Below are 20,307 nucleotides of genomic sequence, written 5' to 3' on the forward strand. Positions count from 1 at the left end.
AAACAAACCTTTTCTCAACATCTGCTTTAAAAACATGGAACAAATTCTTGCTCCCCCTACAAGCATGTAACCCTACTGATATGGGGGTGTGGAAGTAGCTGTGGATAGAATTTGTCCTGTGATTAGAGCAGCCTCTGACTTTATTTTTCTTTCTTGCTGGATCCCTTCCATATTGTGAGCAGCAAAAGGAGGAACGGAAGTCAATGGGACTACTCACATACTTAAAGGTAAGCATGTGAGTACAGGTTCATAGGACTGAGGCATAAATGGGTGTTTTGTTCTTCAAAATTCAGCATAGAAGATAGAAACTCATCTTGAAGTAATATAAATATGCTTTAATAAGCAAAAGTAGCAAACAGTGCTAGGTGTCTGATATTGTGATGATTTACTGCAGATCAGGAACAGTGTCTGAGCACCCAAATGACCATGCAGTTCATACTTTACCAGCAATAAAATATTTAAAATTAGTTATTTTTTCGTTTCTCTGATGATCCATTAGTTTCTAATGGCATGTTTTACACAACAGCAGAAAATACTATGTATTTTAATTTGCTCTGAGGCTAGCATCTTAGTGAAGAGAATACAGCCAGAGAGATTTAAAACACAAACATTCCATCTTCTAGTTGAGCTGTGACTTGCACAATGGTATTTGGCAGTGGTGCTACTGTCCACTGAGTACAACATTCTGTTTTTTATCTACTATCCAATCTCCCATAGTGTCACACTGAAAGGATTAAATTTCTCCTCTCTAATCTGTAAAGGATACTAAACAAAACACTCCCCTCCCCAGCAGCATTGGGTCAGATTGTCACCCTGAGTAGTCCCTTATTCTATGAGCACTTCCAATGACTTCTGTGAAACTTGAGTAAGGTAGGTTTCAGAGTAGCAGCCGTGTTAGTCTGTATTCGCAAAAAGAAAAGGAGTACTTGTGGCACCTTAGAGACTAACAAATTTATTAGAGCATAAGCTTTCGTGAGCTACAGCTCACTTCATCGGATGCATCGGATGAGTAAGGTAGTACTCAGTGGAGTAATGTTCTCAGAATCTGACCTGTTAAGTCAAAGTAGGCAGAAAACTGTCACTAGTAGGCAGGGAAACAATAGTAGTGGTGTAACTTATTGCTTTCTTTCCCCATATTTTAAGCACTTGGTCAATATTTGGGTGACAAATTGAAGACTATATTCTTTTGTTTGTTCACAGGACTCGTGCAATATAAGCAGTGGCATTTGCAAGGCAGTGTGGAGAACCTTGCACCATGTTTCCATAACTAACTGGAGGGTATGCCTCTAGGATTGATTGGATCTGTACTAAGTGGAGTTGGGGTAAGTGGAAGATGGATGTGGTCAAGGGGGAAGGCATATGTCTTGTTGTTTGAACAATAGAGGAGAGGGAAGAACAAGGCCTGGTAAGGTTCAGTTAATGTGGAATAAACATCTGTGGTGAAATCCTGGCTCCATTGAAGACAATAGAAGTTTTACCACTGACTTTAGTGTTACCAGGTTTTCACCCCTGAACTGTGGGGACATATTTAAAAATTTGACACTCAAGTATCTATCCTGCAAGTCCCTGCATGATGCAGTGACGGGAGTGCAAAGTCATTATGCTCCATCACAGTGTCAGAACGTGATTCCTAAGTGATCTCTGATGGTAAGTAAGGAGAAGTTGTAATTATTACATTGTCCAGTCAAGTGCCTCAAGTGTTTCACAATGTTTTTTCATTTAATTATGCTTCATAATAATGCAGTGAGGCAGGTATGTATTGTCTCCCTTGTGTGTTCTTCATCCCCATGGTGTTCAAAAGTGTGGTCTTCCTCTGAAAAATATCTGGGTAAAAATGTCAACTTCTTAGTCGACTGATGGATTATCAAAGTGTAGTCAGTGGCTTATCTGCTTATTTTGTAGACAAGGGCCACAGTTCCACCTGAGCACACAGGTTGTTCCATTGATTTATCTGGAAGACGCAATTGAGTTCTGGGACTATTTTCATACTAAGGTTCTACTCAACATGAATAAAAGCAGGAGAATTGGGCCATAAGTTTTTACTGCTCTCTACTCCTGTTAGTCCTGCATGGTCAATATAATAACAGGAGAGGCAGCTGGATGCTATTTTGGCTCATGTATCATCAGCAGATTTGTTAACTAATTTCTAGCTGTATATTCTTTATTGTTTGATGCATGGGCCAGAAGTAACTCAGCTGTGGACACTTAGATTCCAGGGTGAGTTTGCAAGGGTGGCAGGAAAAAACTACCGTCCTTTCACTTGTAAAGCGAATGCATTTGATTTGGAGTCACTGATGTCCACACTACTGCGGTAAGTCGACCTACGCTACGCAATGCCAGCTACATGAATAACATAGCTGGAGTCTACGTACCTTCGGTTGACTTACCACGGGGGTCGACAGGAGAAACTCTCCTGTCGACTTACCTTACTCTTCTCGCTGGGGGTAGTACCGGGGTCAACTGGAGAGCGATCTGCTGTTGACTTTGCAGGTCTTCACTAGACCTGTTAAATCGACCGCCGGTGGATCGATCTCAGAACTTCAATCCCTGCTGTAATGTAGATGTAGTCTCAAGACAATACACATGGCCGTCTTTACAAAGTCACTTTTCAGACCAGTACCATACACCTAAAGAGAACAGAATCCAGCAATCCTGACCCGATGTCACCTGCTCTTTAATATACACTTCCTGGAAAAGCAGAATCATTCTTCACCTTTAAAAGTGAGAGGGACTGAGGGAAAGCCAGGCGTTTAGAATGCTAACTAGCTGAGTGCTCCTGTTATGGGTGGAATAAAATCACTGTTCGTGTTTCTGTCCGCTCATAATGATTTCCACAATGCAAGTAATGTTGATCCATTCTGTGTCTGACTTGTTTTTCAAATGTACTTGATCCTACTATCTGGAGCATATTACCCCCAGGTTTTTGAGTTTTAAACGTGGGGGGGGGGAAATCTAATCCTGTTTAAAAAACCACCCTGAAGGAGAAATAGCAGAATAATTGCTCTTTAACACAATTTGCTGTCCTGCTCATCACATGGTCCCTTTGCTATGATACCTAGAACTTAGAGGAAAAACTTGGCTAAGGTGTTGTTGCAAGCCAGGAAACACACATCCAAGTAAATCAGAGCACAGCATTTTCCTAAGGGAAAATTGCTAGATGTGCAAATCATTTTTAAACTGATACCAGAAATGAACTTTTATCTTCAATCAAATTTACTGTAAATCAGAAATTACTCTGTAGAATGCAATCTATTAGGCAAAATGCATCCTGTCACTTTCAATTAACTAGCTAAAAGGTTGTTAATGAATAAATATTGACTTTAAGAGGAAACACCTTAACCAGCTTCAGATCCATGTGCATGATATTTGACAAATGAGCAATACAGAGCTGGTGCATTCATACTAACCTGAAGGTAACTGTTCAGGATGGCTATGCACAGTGATAAATATGTTTGTACAATGAGTCAACTGTAATAATAAAATAAATGCCTAGATATTTTAAAGTTGCATATATTAATATACTAACTCTTTTGTAGCTGTTAGCACCATAGAATTATCAAACTTGTGAGCCCAAAGTTAGCTGCATAGAGGGGGATTTAAATGCATAACTTGCACTTGATTTTCAGAGGGGTTGAATGTCCCCACTGCCCTGTGAGGTCAAATGGAGAGCTGTGGGTGCTCAGCACCTCAGCAGACCAGGCTATTTATTTAGATGTCTAAAATATGGATTTATATGCTTAACTCTAAGCTCCCAAGTTTAGATAACTGAAGCTCATTTGCTTATATAGAGTTACCTCTACTGTGATGTGGGACAGGTGAAAACCCATTGATAACACATCACTTCTGTCAATCAGCGTGTAGTGTCAGAGGTGTATGGTGGAATGCTCGAGGCCCCGGGGCAAGCATGAATGCTTGGAGCTGACTGCTGCTCCTTCCTTGTGGGCATGCCAGGCTCAAAATGCAATGGAAGTGGTATGGTTCCACAGTGTGGGAAGATGCCAGATGATCTTGCTTGGCAGGAAGGATGATCCCATGCTTAAGGCACTAGTATGGGACACGAGATATAGTTTCCAATTCTGGCTTTGCCACATGACTTCAGGGCAAGTGACTCAATCACTATGTGCCTCTGTATGCAAACTAGAGATGCTGCTGCTGCTTTTGTCGGTCTTGTGCATAGAGATTGGACTATTCCCAGCAGGACTGTCACTTACCGTGTGTGTGTACAGCACCTAGAACAATGGGGCCTCTAGGGGTTGCTGCAATAGACAAGGAGGAGACTGCCGGGGGTGGGGGTGTGCATGTGTTGGGGACTATCAGCTATAATAATGGTTTTGGTGACGTTGACTTTTCAGGGCTTTCCTTTGCTGTAGCTTTTGTACAGATTTAAAAGCCACTTTGTTCAAAGCTTTACAGATTCAATTTAGCCTTAAACGAAACTGCTGTCTTGGAGCTGATCATTTCTAGAAACCTAGAGATCACATCTGAACCAGGACAGCTGCCATCATGTTAATTGCATGTTTAAAGTGCTATGATTTTGTTGTTGTTTTTTTAAGTGGTTTTCCTAGTGGAACGGAAACCCAAACATCTCCTGCTCCCTGAACTAACCAAGAATGATCAGATCATAAAGTTCATGCACAGCATGCTGCTGTAGCAGTATATCTAAATGAAAACTAATCCATCAGCTAGCTCTCCTTAGGAGAGCATCTGCAAGCTTACTGTTTGAAAGAAGCCTGTTGCTATAAAGGTTAAAAGGGACCCTGCTGAGAAATATTTGACCTCTCTTAACAGATGAGTGTAATCTCTATTCTCAGTACCCTGCTGCTTCAGCGTTGGATATGTTTTTTTATAGGAGAACTGAAACATTATTGTGTGTGATAAGTACATGATGCACTAGTTGTGACCCTGCAACCAACAAAGAACTCCACAATTTTTCTTTGCTGTCTCAGATGTATGTGGCTCAGATGTATGTGGCACAAATGTCTATGTTTTCCTCTTTCTCCACCCCTCCCCCCTTTGATGTCTATCTGATCCATTTTTGTAGTCAGACAAAGGTCTACAGCTCACTGGAATCCTGCTAGGTGAAGTCAAGTGGGTAGAACCCCAAGAATCATCATAGGACAGAGTCAGAGTCAGGTAGATCATGACAGGCTGAGGACAACCCTAAAAGTTTATATCAATTGGTGGGCTGCCAGGCCTGGCACTGCACACTATGTCTGCACTCTGACATGGAGAAGTGGTACTGTCTGTCCTATTTCATTGACATGTTTATGACATGGGCCACTCTCATTCATTCTCTCTGGGTCCTGTATAGTACTTGTATAAACACAAACTTGTTTAGAAAATGCCAGACTGTAGCCAGGCCCCAAACATGGGTATAAGGAGCCCTGAATGCAAAGTCACATGGGGAGTTTGAAACAACTGGAGTCCTTGTGTTCCCCTGAGTATAAAGAATAATCGTGGCTACTGCTCCTAGCTACCCCCAAAAGGAGTGGGGAGGGGGGTGACACCTTGAAGCCATTTGCACCTCTGGCTCAGGTTCATCTCCTTAAGGGAAGCAGCAATACTTCCTCTGAATGCACAGAGCTCAGGGCCCATCATACCTCCTGGAGTTCCTGCTGTGGAGGTTTGACACCATCAGAGACCCCCATCAAGGAGCTGAGCCAACAAACTACAGCCAGGCCATAAATGGCAAATTTCTGTGGGCTAGATTCTGCCAGCCTCATTCACATTCAGTAGCACCTTGTTCTAGAAGAAGGTGCTTGAAATCAATGGGAATACTAGCAGACTAAGTACTACTCCTGTGAGTAAAGGTGAGAGAATTTACCCCTACGATTTTCTCAGTAGAGCAGTGTAGCGAGGCAATGACTCACTGGTGTGGCACCTCCTGCTGGTTGTCTCAGGAATTAGCTCTTCCAGCCCTGTGCAGGCTGGTGTCTCATCTGCCACTGGCCCCTGGGTCCCTCATTGACCCTCTTTACATTGGGGTGCTGCCCCCTGGCAGTGCCCCCACACTCTGGGTCTCCCCTTCCAAGGGAACCCCCACCCCCTAGCCTCACCTTGCCTCAGTGGCTACTGCCAGTCACCATCTAGCCCCCGCTCACTGGGGCAGACTGCAGTCTGTAAACCACTCATCATGGGCAAGGGGGTTTGGACCAGCTGCCTCTGCCTAACCCCAGGCTACACCTCTGGGTTGTAGCCCCAGTACCTCTGTAGGCCCTGCACAAGGCCTGCAACCTAGGGGGTTACCAGGCTGGAGCTCCCCAGCTCCTCTTGCCTTTCCCCAGCACTTCTCTACTCAGCTTCCCTGCTCAGCTCCCAGGCAGCGAGGTCCTTCTCTCCCTTTTATAGGACCAGCTGTGCCCTGATTGGGGTGTGGCCCCAGCTGTGGCTGCTTCCCCAATCAGCCTAGCCTTTCCTCTCAGCCCCAGTCCTCTCCAAGGGCTGGATTTTAATCCCTTATGAGCTGGAGTGGGGTGACTGCCCCGCTACAAGCAGGAATTAGTTTACCAACTAGTTAATAGTATACCCAGACACACCTATATTCTTACCTCTTTCATCGGAAAACAGGACAGAACCCTCACTTCCCCCACAGTTAATTACAGATTCTTCATAAAAATTATATCCATTAATATCTGCTTTCCATAGGCCACCTCAGCAGCACCAGCTGTGTATTAGAGGGCTCACTATGGCATTTACAATGAGGAGGTTTAGTTATTTGTTGGGAGGGAAATATGTATAGAGATTAGATTTAAACAAAGTCAATTGAAGGGGACCTTGACTTGCATGAAATTATGCCACTAGATTGTCACAAATTCTTACCCGTCACAAGAACTCAGAAGTAGAGATGGTCTCCAATTGCTCTAATGTTCTGCTCGTCCGACTTCACTATTCATCTCACGTTCCCGTCCAGGCAAAGACTAAAGCTGCACAAATTATAGGAATGGATGTTGGGTGCATCAACAACAGTAAAAGCTAACAGTACTGCACAGGGACCAATAAAGCTTAGATAAGAACTCCGGGTTTTCTTTCTTCTTCATTGGCAGTTAAATGTGATTTCTATTATCTTACTGTTTGCTTTAATGTTATATGGATCCTATCAAAACCCCATAGTCTCAGCACTGACTGTTCCACTGGAAAGAAAGGACTTCGTAAATAATAGTTCTGTTTCTTGCTGAAATGTGTTTAAAAACAATCCTATCTGATCTAATGCAGAGAACCCTTCACTGTTAGTAATAGCGGCAACTTAGAAGATTAGGAGGGTCAGATAAGTGTCGATATCAGTCTGAATCTAACTCTCCTGACTTTACCCCGCATTCATCCCTTGCTCTGTCCCAGCCCAGATCCTGTACTGAATATCCCCCTACCTAATACATTCAATTCTTGTTCCCTTTCTTCTGCCATTCAAGTCCTTGCGTTAGACCTTTAGCTGGTGTACATGGCTATGTCTGCACTGAGGTCACAGCCTCGAGCATCTGGGCCATTTGGACGGCAAGTCTTGCAAACTCTCTCTTGGATGGGATTTCTGGTCACCACAAGTTTCAAACTTCCCTGCATTTGTGGACTCTAGGGCCTTCCTGTTACTCCAGCCTCAGACTGCCCCATGTATCTCTGGGAGAGAGGGGACCAGTGCAGGGGTATCAGTGATGAGGTTGGGCTGATTGTCATTAGAGGGATTAATAGTGCCATCTAGGAGGGAGTGTCTGGGATTGGATCCTTTGGACAGCAAAGGAGGGGGAGAGAAAGAACTAGCCTGAATATTTCTTACTCAAAGAGCTGATTTGTCTGTCTCTCTTTGTCAAGAAGTTCTAGATGATCCTAACTGTGAGCTCAATGAGTGAGGAAGTCCATCCTTTCCCTTCATAGCTGAGCCTTCCTGAGAGGTTTTGGAAGGCAGTTCCAAATTACAGGGCCAATGAGGAGAAAGTCATCCAGATATCAAAGGTGGGTCCTAGGAATTAGAAAGAGAGCTGAGGCAGAGGCCCTTAGACATCTAGCTGGTGTCTAACTTGAGCCAAGAAGATGCCCGACCTAGGAGAACTTTTTCTGTAGGAGCAGAGGGCTACAGTCAGGGTGGCATGAAAGCAACTTTGTGCAGCTCCTCTGGCGTAAAGGGGGCTTAACTGGCCACTGTAGGATTCCTTCTGGGTGATGGGGCCCTTGGGTGGGCCAGAGTTGTTGTAATGACTCCTTCACCACCATCCCTCCTGGCAGCTAATAGAAAGGGTGTGACTGAGTCAAGCAGCAGCATTCGGAGTATCTGTCCACACTGGTAGTCTCCTTAGGGGCATTTGCAACTGGCATAAATTAGCGTAGGCTTCAGGCTTCTCTAATTTATGCCAGGGACTGGACTTGCACACAGTTTGCCCCAGGATATGGGGAGCATTAAGGTGGCTTAACACCAGCCTTGCAGTCCTCTTTGCCCTATGCTAAGCTGCAGCTGCAGATCTGGCTCCTATATTTTCAGGTGAACTTGCTATCTTATGAGCAGGCAGGCAGTGCATGCATTCGATATTTAAATGAGAATGTGATTCACATGAAAGACCTCTAGATACTGCAGTATTTGGTGAGTACTCAGCAGACAGGGTAGTTAGAGGGAATCATTGGAATTACTCCACGTCTATTGTATTTTGTTGAATTTGTCTCATTTGTTTTCTCCCCTTATGGTGAATCAGTTCATTAATAACCCCTTCTTCATGCCTCGTGCACAGTTGTCTTCCATCGTATGCCTTCAAGAGATCAGAAAGCCCATTATAAAGCTGGAGCCATCACCACCTTTTCAAGAGCAGGATGTCAGGTAAATTGATTGGAAATTGCCTCATGCGCAATTCTGAGTTGTTGAGGACAGGAATGTTCATTGGATATGGAACTGGAACACCCATAGAGGGACACAACTGGAGGCCATCTCAACTCGATGGACATTGGAAACAAGATGTGCATTAAACCAGTGATTCTCAACCAGGGGTCCGGGGCCCACTGGGGGGCCGCGAAAAGGTTTCAAGGGGTCTGCCACGCAGGGCTGGCATTAGACCCGCTGGGGCCCAGGGCAGAAAGCCAAAGGGCTCCAATTCCCATCACCCGGGGCTGAAGCCAAAGCCTGAGCAACTTAGCTTTGCAGGGCCCTCTGTGGCATGGGGCACCGGGCAATTGCCCTGCTTGCTACCCCCTAACACCGGCCCTGGCTTTTATATGCAGAAAAACAGTTATTGTGGCACAGGTGAGCCGTGGAGTTTTTATAGCATGTTTGGGGGGCCTCAGAAAGAAAAAGGTTGAGAACCCCTGCATTAAACTAATGTTGCAATTGGACTTCATTGAATAATGGCTCCTCTGGCTTTCTGAGATAATTGATGCACAAGAGCAAAGAGAATTTATTCATGAAGAGTTAGTTCTCCTAGGATCTGAAAAAGCACAAACAAGCAGAACGTATAATACTTACCAGATGCACTCAGGATCTCTGCAGACTTCTTTGCTCTGTCTCTGAGGAACAACTCTGTGTGTCGTAATATTTATATTCTGATAGCACTTAGGGCCAACTGTGTCGGCGTCCTATTGTACTGCATTCTGTACAAACATCATAATAATCTTTAGTGCTTATATTGTACTCTTCGTCCATAGACCCCCAGTGCTTTACGAAGGTGGGAAGTGTCATTATCCTCATTTTGAATATAGGGAAACCGAGGCAGAGAAATGTCAAGGGAGTTGCCCAAGGTAGCTCAGCAGGCTCATGAAAGAGCCAGGAATAGAACCAAGGTTCCAGCTCCATGCTCTATCCACTAAGTCAAACTGCCTCTCTTTTAGTAAGTGACAGTCCCTTAGCACTGCCTGGAGGACGGATTAGACAATCAGAAAGGTCTTTTCTATCTCTTACTTCTCTGATTTTTCTGAGGTCACACCTTGGCACTGCACTAATGCTGGCTATAATATTGTTAATATGTGCCAAAATTTCCACTCTATTGGAAGCAGATTTTTGATGCCCTTTTTGGGGGATCTGATGGGATCGATCAGGCCTTCTGTGTCCCCTTCTGGAGGCATCAGCACTCCTGCTCAAGGAAAATCCACTCAGTCCAGGCTACCTAGGAGGGCTTGGAAAAATATTGTCCAATCAAGAGCCAGCAGGCCAATTAAGATAGATTGCCTGCATCTTCCTAGTGGAAGAGCTAAGGAGACTGGAATGCAGCACCTCCTCCTCTGCACTTAATGCAGAACCAGGTCAGGACCTTGTGTTTAGTGCTTGCATTTGAGTTTTTTCTTTATTTAAAGGCACAGAGAGCCAAGTCCTGGGTTATTTTGTTATTTAACTGTGGAGAGACTGATGCTGAGTTTATGGCATGGGCTATCCTGCTCCAAGCAGACTGCCAAAACTTACGGATAAAGGCAGGGAATGCCTGTAATACCATGCTTGGTCCCACAGGGACCTCATGTTTGATGTTGCTAGAATTCTGCAACTGGCCATTTCACAACATGCGAGCAATATCATATATGTAGCAGAGGCCTCCTGAAACGTAGCTAGACATTGTCCATCTCTATGCCAAATGGCTAATGATCTGTGGCTGGAAGGATCTACAGCCCCTATTGATTCAGGATTAATAGTGTTATGCAATATTTGTATTCTAGAAGCAACCAGAGAGCTCTCCCCGCACCACACAGTATCAAGGCCTTGTTGTGCCAGGTGCTGTACAAACACACATGAAGTTGCAGCTACTGCCCCACAGCATTTGCAAGCCAGGAAGCATGGCAGACATTGCTGGCTTTGAAGAGACAGCTTCCATGATAGATCTGAGGCATTCTTCCTCCCAGGACCTATATCCTAGGTTTCCCAAGTAAACTTACCAAGCCAAAGAAGGTTTGAGCAGATTCTTCAATGTAACCTTTTCTGGCAAGCTTCTGGGCAGTGCGGTGAGATGGTGCTGTGACTTTACAGCCCATATTCTTTATGAAAATATGCTTATGATATGGATATGGCTTAACTGAGATATATTTTATGCAAAATGGGTCTCGAAAGGTATCATTGGAAGGTTTTAATTTACTGAATGTGATTATCCAATTTGTATGCATGTATCTAAAGTTAGGAATGTTGACTATGTAACAATTACAACTGGGTGTGTACTTGGGAAACACCCACCAGACAACAGGCCATCAGCCCTGATGGGCCATTAGGAAGAAACAATAAGACGTTGAAGATACTAATCTCTCTCTTTCCTGAGAGGCATCCTGGGATGTTGCTGTGACACTACTAGGTCATGTGGTCATCTGGTCCTAAATACCATCTTGGACTTCTAGTAATTTTCCATTAAAAGGAGGGGGAGGTCAAGACTGGGAAACAAAAGATTCCCGCCTTATATAAATCTTATTTAAGACTGGGGAGTAAGTTGATCTTGGTTCACTCTTCACTGAATCCCCACCTAGGATGAGTGCTGGAAACACCTAAGGAACACGGACAAAGAGAAAGGGGGAGGAGAACTGAACTCAGGCTAGAAAAGGGACCTGGTCTGTGAATAAGATACCTGAAGATTTAAACTGCAAGCAGGGTAGCTAACCTTCAGGAATTTTTGCAATCTGCCCAAAAAAATCAACATTTAGGGTAAGAAATGACTACTTGTAATCGATTTATTTAAGATCTTAAGCTCAGCATGCATGTTTTGTTTTATTTGCTTAGTAATCTGCTTTGTTCAGTTTGCTATCCCTTATAATCACTTAAAATTTACCTTTGATAGTTAAACTTATTTCTTGTTTATAACATAACACAGTTTGCACAATTCATATCTGGGGGGAGGGGAGGGCAAGAAGCTGTGCATATCTCTCTCCACATTGAGGGAGAAGGTGAATTTTTATGAGCTTGCGCTGTGCAGACTTTTCTATTCCGTGCAAGACAATATTATTTTGGGTTTACTCCTCAAAGGGGTTGTGCACCTGAGTGCTGGGCACTTTCCTAGCTGAGTCGTCCCATACAGAACTGCTTGCAGACTGTGTGTGTGTTGCCAGAGAGCCTGATTCAGCAAAACAGGGAGAGGGAGCCCAGGCTAGTGAAGCAGGTGGGCTCAGTGAAACCCCAGTACATCAGGTAGCATATCAGACAGAGTGGGAGGGGACAACCCATCACAGGTGCCACAAGCAAAGCAGACAGAGCAGCTTTGTGCTCTAGAGCAAAGCAAAATGATTTAATATTTATCATTGCTCCCCAGAAGAAAATATCAAAAGAAACCTGGGATTATTCAAGAACAGTACAGATGTTTCTATAGCCACCTCCTCCCTCATGTATTCCATTTTGGAATTCACCCTCCCCCATAATCCTACCTGCACAGACAAAAAGTTCCTGAGGTGTTTGCCTCAAGATTTCAAATATCCCAGAAACCCCAATGATGCCTCAGGATCCACTAATTGGGAACTGCTGCACCTGTGGCTTTCAATTAGCCACAGCTGGACTAGGCAGGTTCAAGTGGTTGCTACCAGCCAGGAAATAACTAGTAGATTTATTCCGCCCTGGGCACAGCTATAACTTTATGTAAGGGGATAAATAAAAATACAAACTCTTTCAGAGCTTTTTATTATTGGGAGGCCTTAATCTTTCCTGTTGATTTCAGGTGAGCTTTGTCTACAATGCACCACTCAATTTCCTCTTTGTATAGGGAAAGAGGATATGGCTTTCTTTCTGATTTGGGGGAAAAGTAAACTAGAACATTGTAGAGGTTTACAAAGGAAAAGAATAGTAATGCCTTTTTACACCCTGTTGGAATCATGTTCATTCATGCACCCTATGAAAAGGACTACCCAGGACAGCATAAGAGCTGTTTGTTAAAGGGACAATGTCTCCACAGTTTTGGAGAGGGGAAGGAAAAGCCATTGCCCCCTCATAATCTCCTTTTGGAGGTGTCCTTAAACAAGAAAGAAGGGGTGGCAGGTGATTTCATTCCCTCGGAGCTGTCCTTTCCTGGATAAATAAGAAAGGAAGGGAAACAGGTATACAAATCTTCTTAAATAGACAGGCTACCCTACTGGATTGTTGCTTGCATGATGAGCTCTTGGGGGAGTCATGTATGTAGGTCTCTACTTATTTCTGGCTGTCTACCTTTTGCAGAGCCTCTTTTTTCCTTTATTTATGCTGCTATCCCTCTCCTCTTTATGTGAGTTCTCAGCAGAGTAATCTCCTTGAACCAGCTCTGTGGTCCATATTAAGTTAGTTATGCATACAGACTCAAAGCATCTGAGGTGGGAGCGGGACTTTTGCTGTTTGACATTTCACTTTAAAAAGATTAGAAGATCTGTGTGATTATTTAGAACCTTTACTTCTCAAGGCTTGTACTCCATCCAGCCCACTTTTGAGTGACCCCCGAGTCACTTCTTTGGGAGACTCTTGCACAGTCCAGGTCTTTCCGTCCTGCCCCTTGTACTGAACACAATACACATGCTTTTTAAAACATACTTTTTGTGTGTGTGTATATATCTTAAAAAGGTGCTCTCTGGAGCTGTGACTAGTTGATGTAAGGTTACCTGCTGCTTAAGCTGAACAACTGGGAATTGCAGAGTGGTGTTGAAGAATTCAAGCACAGAAGGACTGGGGAGCCTTGTGAATCTGTGCAAATGAGTTTATTCAATGCTGGAAGATAGGTCAGATTTTGCTCGTACAAAGCATGCGAATAAAATAGCTGCTCAAAAGCATTTAAGCAGCCAGTGCGCTTCAACTACTGCATGGAATAATGCATGTTTTAAATATTTCAGACACATCTTGTTACGCTTAGTTGTGTTGCTTCAGTATGTTCTGTTACATTATGTCAGAAACTGACATGACATGAGGTAATTGGATTTGATGTGACATAATCCAGCCATAGAGGAACATGTGATAGATGAAAATTTTCCCTGAGGCAAGCAGAAACAGGCTGGTACCGTATAGTACCTGCAAGGGGGGAACGTTTTTAAATCTCTACAGCTGCTAGTGCAGGGTGGTACATTTTTCAGTCTATGCACAGCTGTAATTGAAAATTCTAAATGTGGATTTTTTTTAAACCACTACACATGATGCTGAGTTTGAAGTGAAATGAAGCTAAATAAAAATTCTAAGAACCCCAAGTATCCAATAGCATGAAAAAAACAGAAGCCCATTTATATACAATGAAGTGTGAGCTCCCACAGCCTATGAAATACAACTGAATTTGCGTCAACTCCTTCTGGCCTTCTAAGCTGGCTGGCTGGCTGTGGCATAGCTAGTTGGTGTTAGAGATGGACCTAAAATGGAATTTCAGATCCAATTCCTCCTAAATTTGGAGGATGTTCAGAGCCAGATTCTGAGCCAGTATCCATTGTTTGGTGGAAAAGCAAATGCTAAATGTCTCCATTTATGTCCCGATTCTGAGCTCCCTGTGGGTGCGTCCTTCCTTCCCACTGAGGCCAATACCACTCTCCATGGATAGAGTCTGCTTCAGGATTGGGGTCTTAACTAGTAACTTCCAGTCAAACTCCATTCTATCTAATCTTTGCTTGGGAGACATCATGGATCCACAGATGTTCATTTTCTCTATAACTAGAGTGGGCCCAGGGGAGCCTGAGCAGGGGATATCCCAGAGAACTTTTATATCAGCCACTGGATTGGTCCTAAGGTTGTATACTTTCATTTATGGAGGGACATTCCCCATTGAAGCATTTTAGAGCAGGCAGAAAAGCCCCTGAAAATGCATTAGTGGGGGTGTAGTTCTAAAAGGAACTGTGCTCTGTCTCCTTGAATTCAGCTTGCTGATGCTTAGATATTTTACATGCTTTCATTTCAATGGTACTTTATTGGACATTGGCTTCTGTTCGTTAAATGAAAAATGCAAAAAAGGTTTAGGATGGGTGGGAGGAGAAGAGCCTGACAAATAGAAGGGACTTGGAGCGGGGGGTCTGAAAATACTTGTCTTGGTTCTTTATGACTTTGCTGTGGCTGTTCCTCCCTTAGCATGCTGTTTTCTGAACTCTGTTGTGCGTGTAACACTTGGCCCTGTTTGTGCCTCAGTTGCAATCCTTTTTTATGTGCAGTGTGTAACTGGGTTACATCATATGGATAGTCGAGTGACAACCTGCTTCTATCTGCCCCTTGGAAACATTCTTTGCCAGGTATCCGGTTTTCAGCCAGAACCCCCGGTCAAAAAGGGACCCTCCCCAGCCCAGTGAAAGTGAGTGAGTCAGGGTCGGGGGGAGCGAGCGATGGAGGATGGAGTGAGCAGGGTGGGGACCTCAGAGAAGGGGCAGGGCAAGGATGTTCAGTTTTGTGCAATTAGAAAGTTGGCAACCCTAAAGAAAAATAAACAAAAGTAGCAGTTGACCAAGTATCATGTCCAACAGCCTCCTACCACCATAGTGAGACATTAGCTTACTTTGGATAAGAAGGGAGGGGACGCCTCTTACTGCATCACCAATCCCAATCCCTGTAGTATCCTAGAATCATTTTCATCATTGTCTGCCATCCATGAACTAATTAGGCCTGATGGTGCTTAACATCTGAATTCTCATGATATTCTAGCCTGATGAGGTCTGACTATGAATGGAAGTGTAATAGCGACAGACCCTGGTTGTCAGCGGGCGGGATTGGACCTGGGACCTCTGGAGCTTAGTGCATGAGCCTCTACCGCATGAGCTAAAAGCTAACTTCCTGTTAGCTAAGGCTGTAGAGCAAACTCATTAATCTTTCTCTCTAAATGGTCTCAGTGCCACTAGATGGGACAGAACACCACTTGCAGGAGGTGTGGGAGTTACAGAAGCATGTCTTGATATTACAATGTCTGTGAATATGAGGTGATGCTCTGTCATATAAGCTATAGTATCCTATTTATTTGTATTAAGTGTAAACAGTTTCTATACATCTGTCTGCCTGAGATTTTTTTGTGGTTCCTCAACACTGTTATATACAAGTGTTATCAGTAATGGCAAACTGAGTTTCAGTCTTAGCCTTGAACATCCTTCATTTGGGTTTGAAAGAGATGCTATATGTAGTTCTTCTAGCCTGTGTCCTTTGAGGTTCTTTAATATAAATCTCTGCCCCATTTCTTAAAAGCCAGCTCAGCTGCATGAACTAGGCTTTATTTTTATAGGTTCATTATTTTTTATATTGATGTTCATTTTCTGAAAATAGTCTGAGAGCTAAATTTGTACAGCCCTCTAGATATTTTAACAAAATCATATTTCAGTGGTGATATTGATTGCCTATCGATACGGTGAGATATGGCCATGAGTTAACGTTAACGGTGCACTGTGTTAACTTAAGTAATGTGAAAAACAAAAATGAGAGCTGGGCTTGTTTTACTTTTTGCTCCAGTCTGTGATCCTCTCGCTGTGTTTTATTCCCTCCCCCACTTCCCGGGGGTGTTAGCTGATCACAGGGACAACCTCTAACTGTTTCCCTTAATGGGTGATAAGCACAATCAGCCAGGGTTTCTAGTATGGAGATAGGATATGAACTGTCCTCCTAACCTCCAGTCTGTGCACATGCTTTGTGTTGGTAAGTAGAGAAGCAATCAAGTTCACAATTAAAAGAATTCCCACTTTTGATCACCCCTAGATGATCCTAGAGCCTTAACATTCCACCTGCCCTACAGAAGGGGCGGGTTCATTTTACAGCAACTAGGGGTTTTTCAATTGAGTTCACTTTTAAAGCTAACACCAGAAATGAATTAGGCACCAGTTCAGCCTGCAGAACCTTGATTACTGTTAAGAATGTATAAATTGTAGGGGGAGAGAATCCTACTCTGCACTGTAGCAATAATCCCATCAGTCACAGCAGATCTGTGCACAGCCCAAATTGCTGGGAGCATTATTTTAATACAGGGTTGTTGTTTTTTTAAGTACAGCAAGTATCTTTATTTCCATTTTACAGGGGGAGAAACCAGAGGCACTGAAAGGTGAAGTGATTTACTCAATGTCACATAGTATGTTAGTGGCAGAACTGGGAATAGATCCCAAGACCCTTGACTCCCTGTTTAGGGCCCTATCTGCTGGACTATGATGCCTCTGTAAAATAAACCAGTAAAACTATATATTTGTTATAGCAGTGTGTGGATAAGACCCTGACTATGTACAGGGAGTAGGAGAGGAAGGATGGTCTCGTGGTTAAGGCTTTAGGTAGGACATGGGTTCAATTCCCTGCTCCATTGCAGATTTAGGGCATGGCACTTAGCCTTTCCATGCCTCATGTCCCAGTCTATAATATGGGGATGACGGGAAAGTGCTATCCTACAGGGGTGTTGTGTGCAGATAAATACATGAGATTATGAGGCACTCGCATACTAAAGTGATGGGGATTATATGAGTGCCTTAGATAGATAGCAGGTCTGTCAAGTAAAACAGTACCATTTTCAGAGTTAGGAGAGCTTCCCTTTAAGCAAACAGAAGAAGCTAGAGAGGACCAAGGCCCAGTTCTAGGTCAGTTATTCCTCTCTGGCCTACTGTCTTTTAGATTTTTTTTTTTTAAATCATATTTGTTGGTGGAAACTCCTCTCTTCTCTAGTTCCCCAGGGCCTGATTGGACAGCTTCTGACAGTGCACAGGATGGGGGCTAGCAATAAACAACAAGGGAACCACTCATAAAAATGAGCTGGGGGGAGGGCAGCATGAGGGACTCTCTCCAGACCATTGGAGAATGGGGTGAGGGGGAAGTGGCACTCCCCCAGACCACCACAGTAAGGGGAAAAGTGGGAGCTCTTCCTCTAGTTTTAGCTTTGCTTCCCTTCCCCTTAACCCCTGCTCCTGTTTTACACTGGAGCGAGCAAGAGAGAGAGAGATCAGGATCAGGCCCTTTAAGAGTAAAGAATTCCTGTAGGACTTCACCCATTATTCACACAACTTAAGCACTAATAATGGCCGCCAAGTGCTCTTTCGCTCAGGTCTCAATGTTAATGCCTCATACCCCAGTTTCCCCATGCATTCCCTTTCATCTCAAACTCTGGGGAGAAAAATAAGATCAGCCACAGATTACTCAAGTCTGCTGAGTGTGCTGTCTAAACCAGGGCATATATTCTCCGCACAATGCATGTGCATAATTCCCATTAACACTAATGGGAATTAATGTGCTTGCATTCACAGGAGAATATGCCTCTATGTCTGACATCTCATTTTATCAGTTATGGTACTGAAATTACCTGCAAAGAGTGGGGGTCAATGTGCTGCAGCTGATCTGAAAGTAGTGAACACCAGTAAGCCATTTTGGGTGCCATGGTTACATATAGGAGCTAATTCTCTTCCCCAGTGTTAATAGAGTGAAGAATTGGGCTCACATTCGCTCTGTGATATGAGTGCAAATGGGGAAACAATAAGATTTTTGCAATGTATTTACTGAACTTTTCCTGTTGTATTGAAATAAATCTAATCTTAAACTCCCGACTGTGCTTATGCTCATGTGTAATGTACTAACTCCTGATTTACAAGATTGTAAATGAGAGGTGAATCAGCCATGTGGTGATGGTCTGCAAACATTATGAGGTATAATTTCTAAGGAAGAACAACATTTGGTACAAGACGGTACAACTAGGAGTAAAGAGATAAAACTGAGAAGGAAAATGTAGGTTGAATATTAGGTAAAATTTCTAGACAGTGAGATATATTAGGTTGTAGATTAGTTTAAAGGGGATGGTAGAAACGTCATCACCTGGGGCATTTAAAACTAGACCAGACGCTTCCCTGCGTATGGATCTGGAGACTTTTGGTGGGCTGGGAAAGGTGGGGAATGATGCTACAGAGGCAGGACTTTTGTACCAGGCCGCAGGGCTGGGTTCTGATTGAATGCTGTATTCTCTTCTCTGAGACCAGACGAGTGAGATATGGGGTATAGTTAACCAAGCCCCACAACAGCCCTCTGAAGTGGGTATCAATATCCCCATTTCACAGATGGGTGACATGAATGTTACAGAGCTTAAGGGCCTGATTATTTTTTTTAAAGGTGCAGAGCAGCTGTTGCTCCCATCAACTTCAACTGGATTTGTGGATGCAGAGCACCTCTGAAAATCGGGCTCTAAATGACTTGCCCAAGGTCATACAGCAAGGGACAAAACTGGGAAGTGAATATGGGCGTTCTGACTCCTAGGTCCCTGTTCTACCTAGAGCAAGGGTTGGCAACTTTCGGCACACGGCCCATCCGGGTAATCTGCTGGCAGGCTGCAAAATATTTTCTTTACGTTGACCGTTGGCAAGCATGGCCCCTCCACAACTCCCATTGGCCGAGAACAGCAAACCGTGGCCACTGGGAGTTGCTAGAGGCCGTGCCTATGGATGGCCATCGTAAACAAAATGTCTTGTGGCCCACCAACAGATTACCCGGATGGGCTGTACGCCAAAGTTTGCTGACCCCTGACCTAGAGGAAAACCCTCACTGTGTGTGATAGGATTTGGAGTAACTGGTAAGAAAATTTGGTCTCTATGAGCCCTCTGTAAACATGTGGTATAACAGCCTTGATGTGTACTTTTTAAAGGTACAGTCACAGCTTTAATTATAGTGTTGCATTGGTTTTATTTTATATCCATTATTTATACATGACCCCACTTCAAGCCCACTTTTAATATTATCAGCACAAACCTAAAATAATCTGCTTTAGAATAGCCTAGTGTGTTGACAGTGGAGAAAAATCTATGGGTGGAATTAGGGCACTTTCCAGTATTTCACATATGCCCAGTGCTGTTCTCTCACCATTTACAGAACTTTATTTCTTTCCTTTTGTAAATGTTTTCCTCCAGGCATGCTTGTCTGGATCAAATGTACCACTTGGTTCAGAATTCACAGCATGGACTTGATCCTGCTAGCTTCACTTAGGCAAAACTCTCATTGACTGAAGTGGGAATTTTGCCTGAGTAATGCCTACAGGACTGGACCTTGAGTGTTTGTCTATATCCAGTGTTTAAGCTAGTCCCATGCAGAGCATCATGCCACTTGCTCCTTGTAGGGATCATCATTTTGTTCTGTGTTTGTACAATGCCTGCACAATGGAGTCCTGTCCACGAATGAGGCTCCTAGGTTCTGTGATGGTTTTATACCTGTAAGCAAGGTCCGAATGAGCTCTCCCCTGACATCTGGTGATGAGCAAGGAGAAAAGCCTTCAGGAGCAGACCATATTTGCATAGACGTGCCTACTGTGCCTTGCCAAAATGATCGAGTTTGGCTGGTTTGGGTTTACACACTGCTCTAGTATTTGCATGCCAGGGTGATGAAATGTTGTTAGCCTGATTGTACGAGGAAAGGGCAGAAGAACTGTGCTTAATATGCCCTAAACTTAACCTCACTTGCTAAGCAGGGGATAGGGGTGCCAAATCCCAGTGAAGATGTGGGTGGGGGACAGGTATTCCTGTTTGTTGGTTGGG

The sequence above is a fragment of the Dermochelys coriacea genome, chromosome 2 (genome assembly GCF_009764565.3).
Source record: "Dermochelys coriacea isolate rDerCor1 chromosome 2, rDerCor1.pri.v4, whole genome shotgun sequence".
In the NCBI taxonomy this organism is placed as follows: Eukaryota; Metazoa; Chordata; order Testudines; family Dermochelyidae; genus Dermochelys; species Dermochelys coriacea.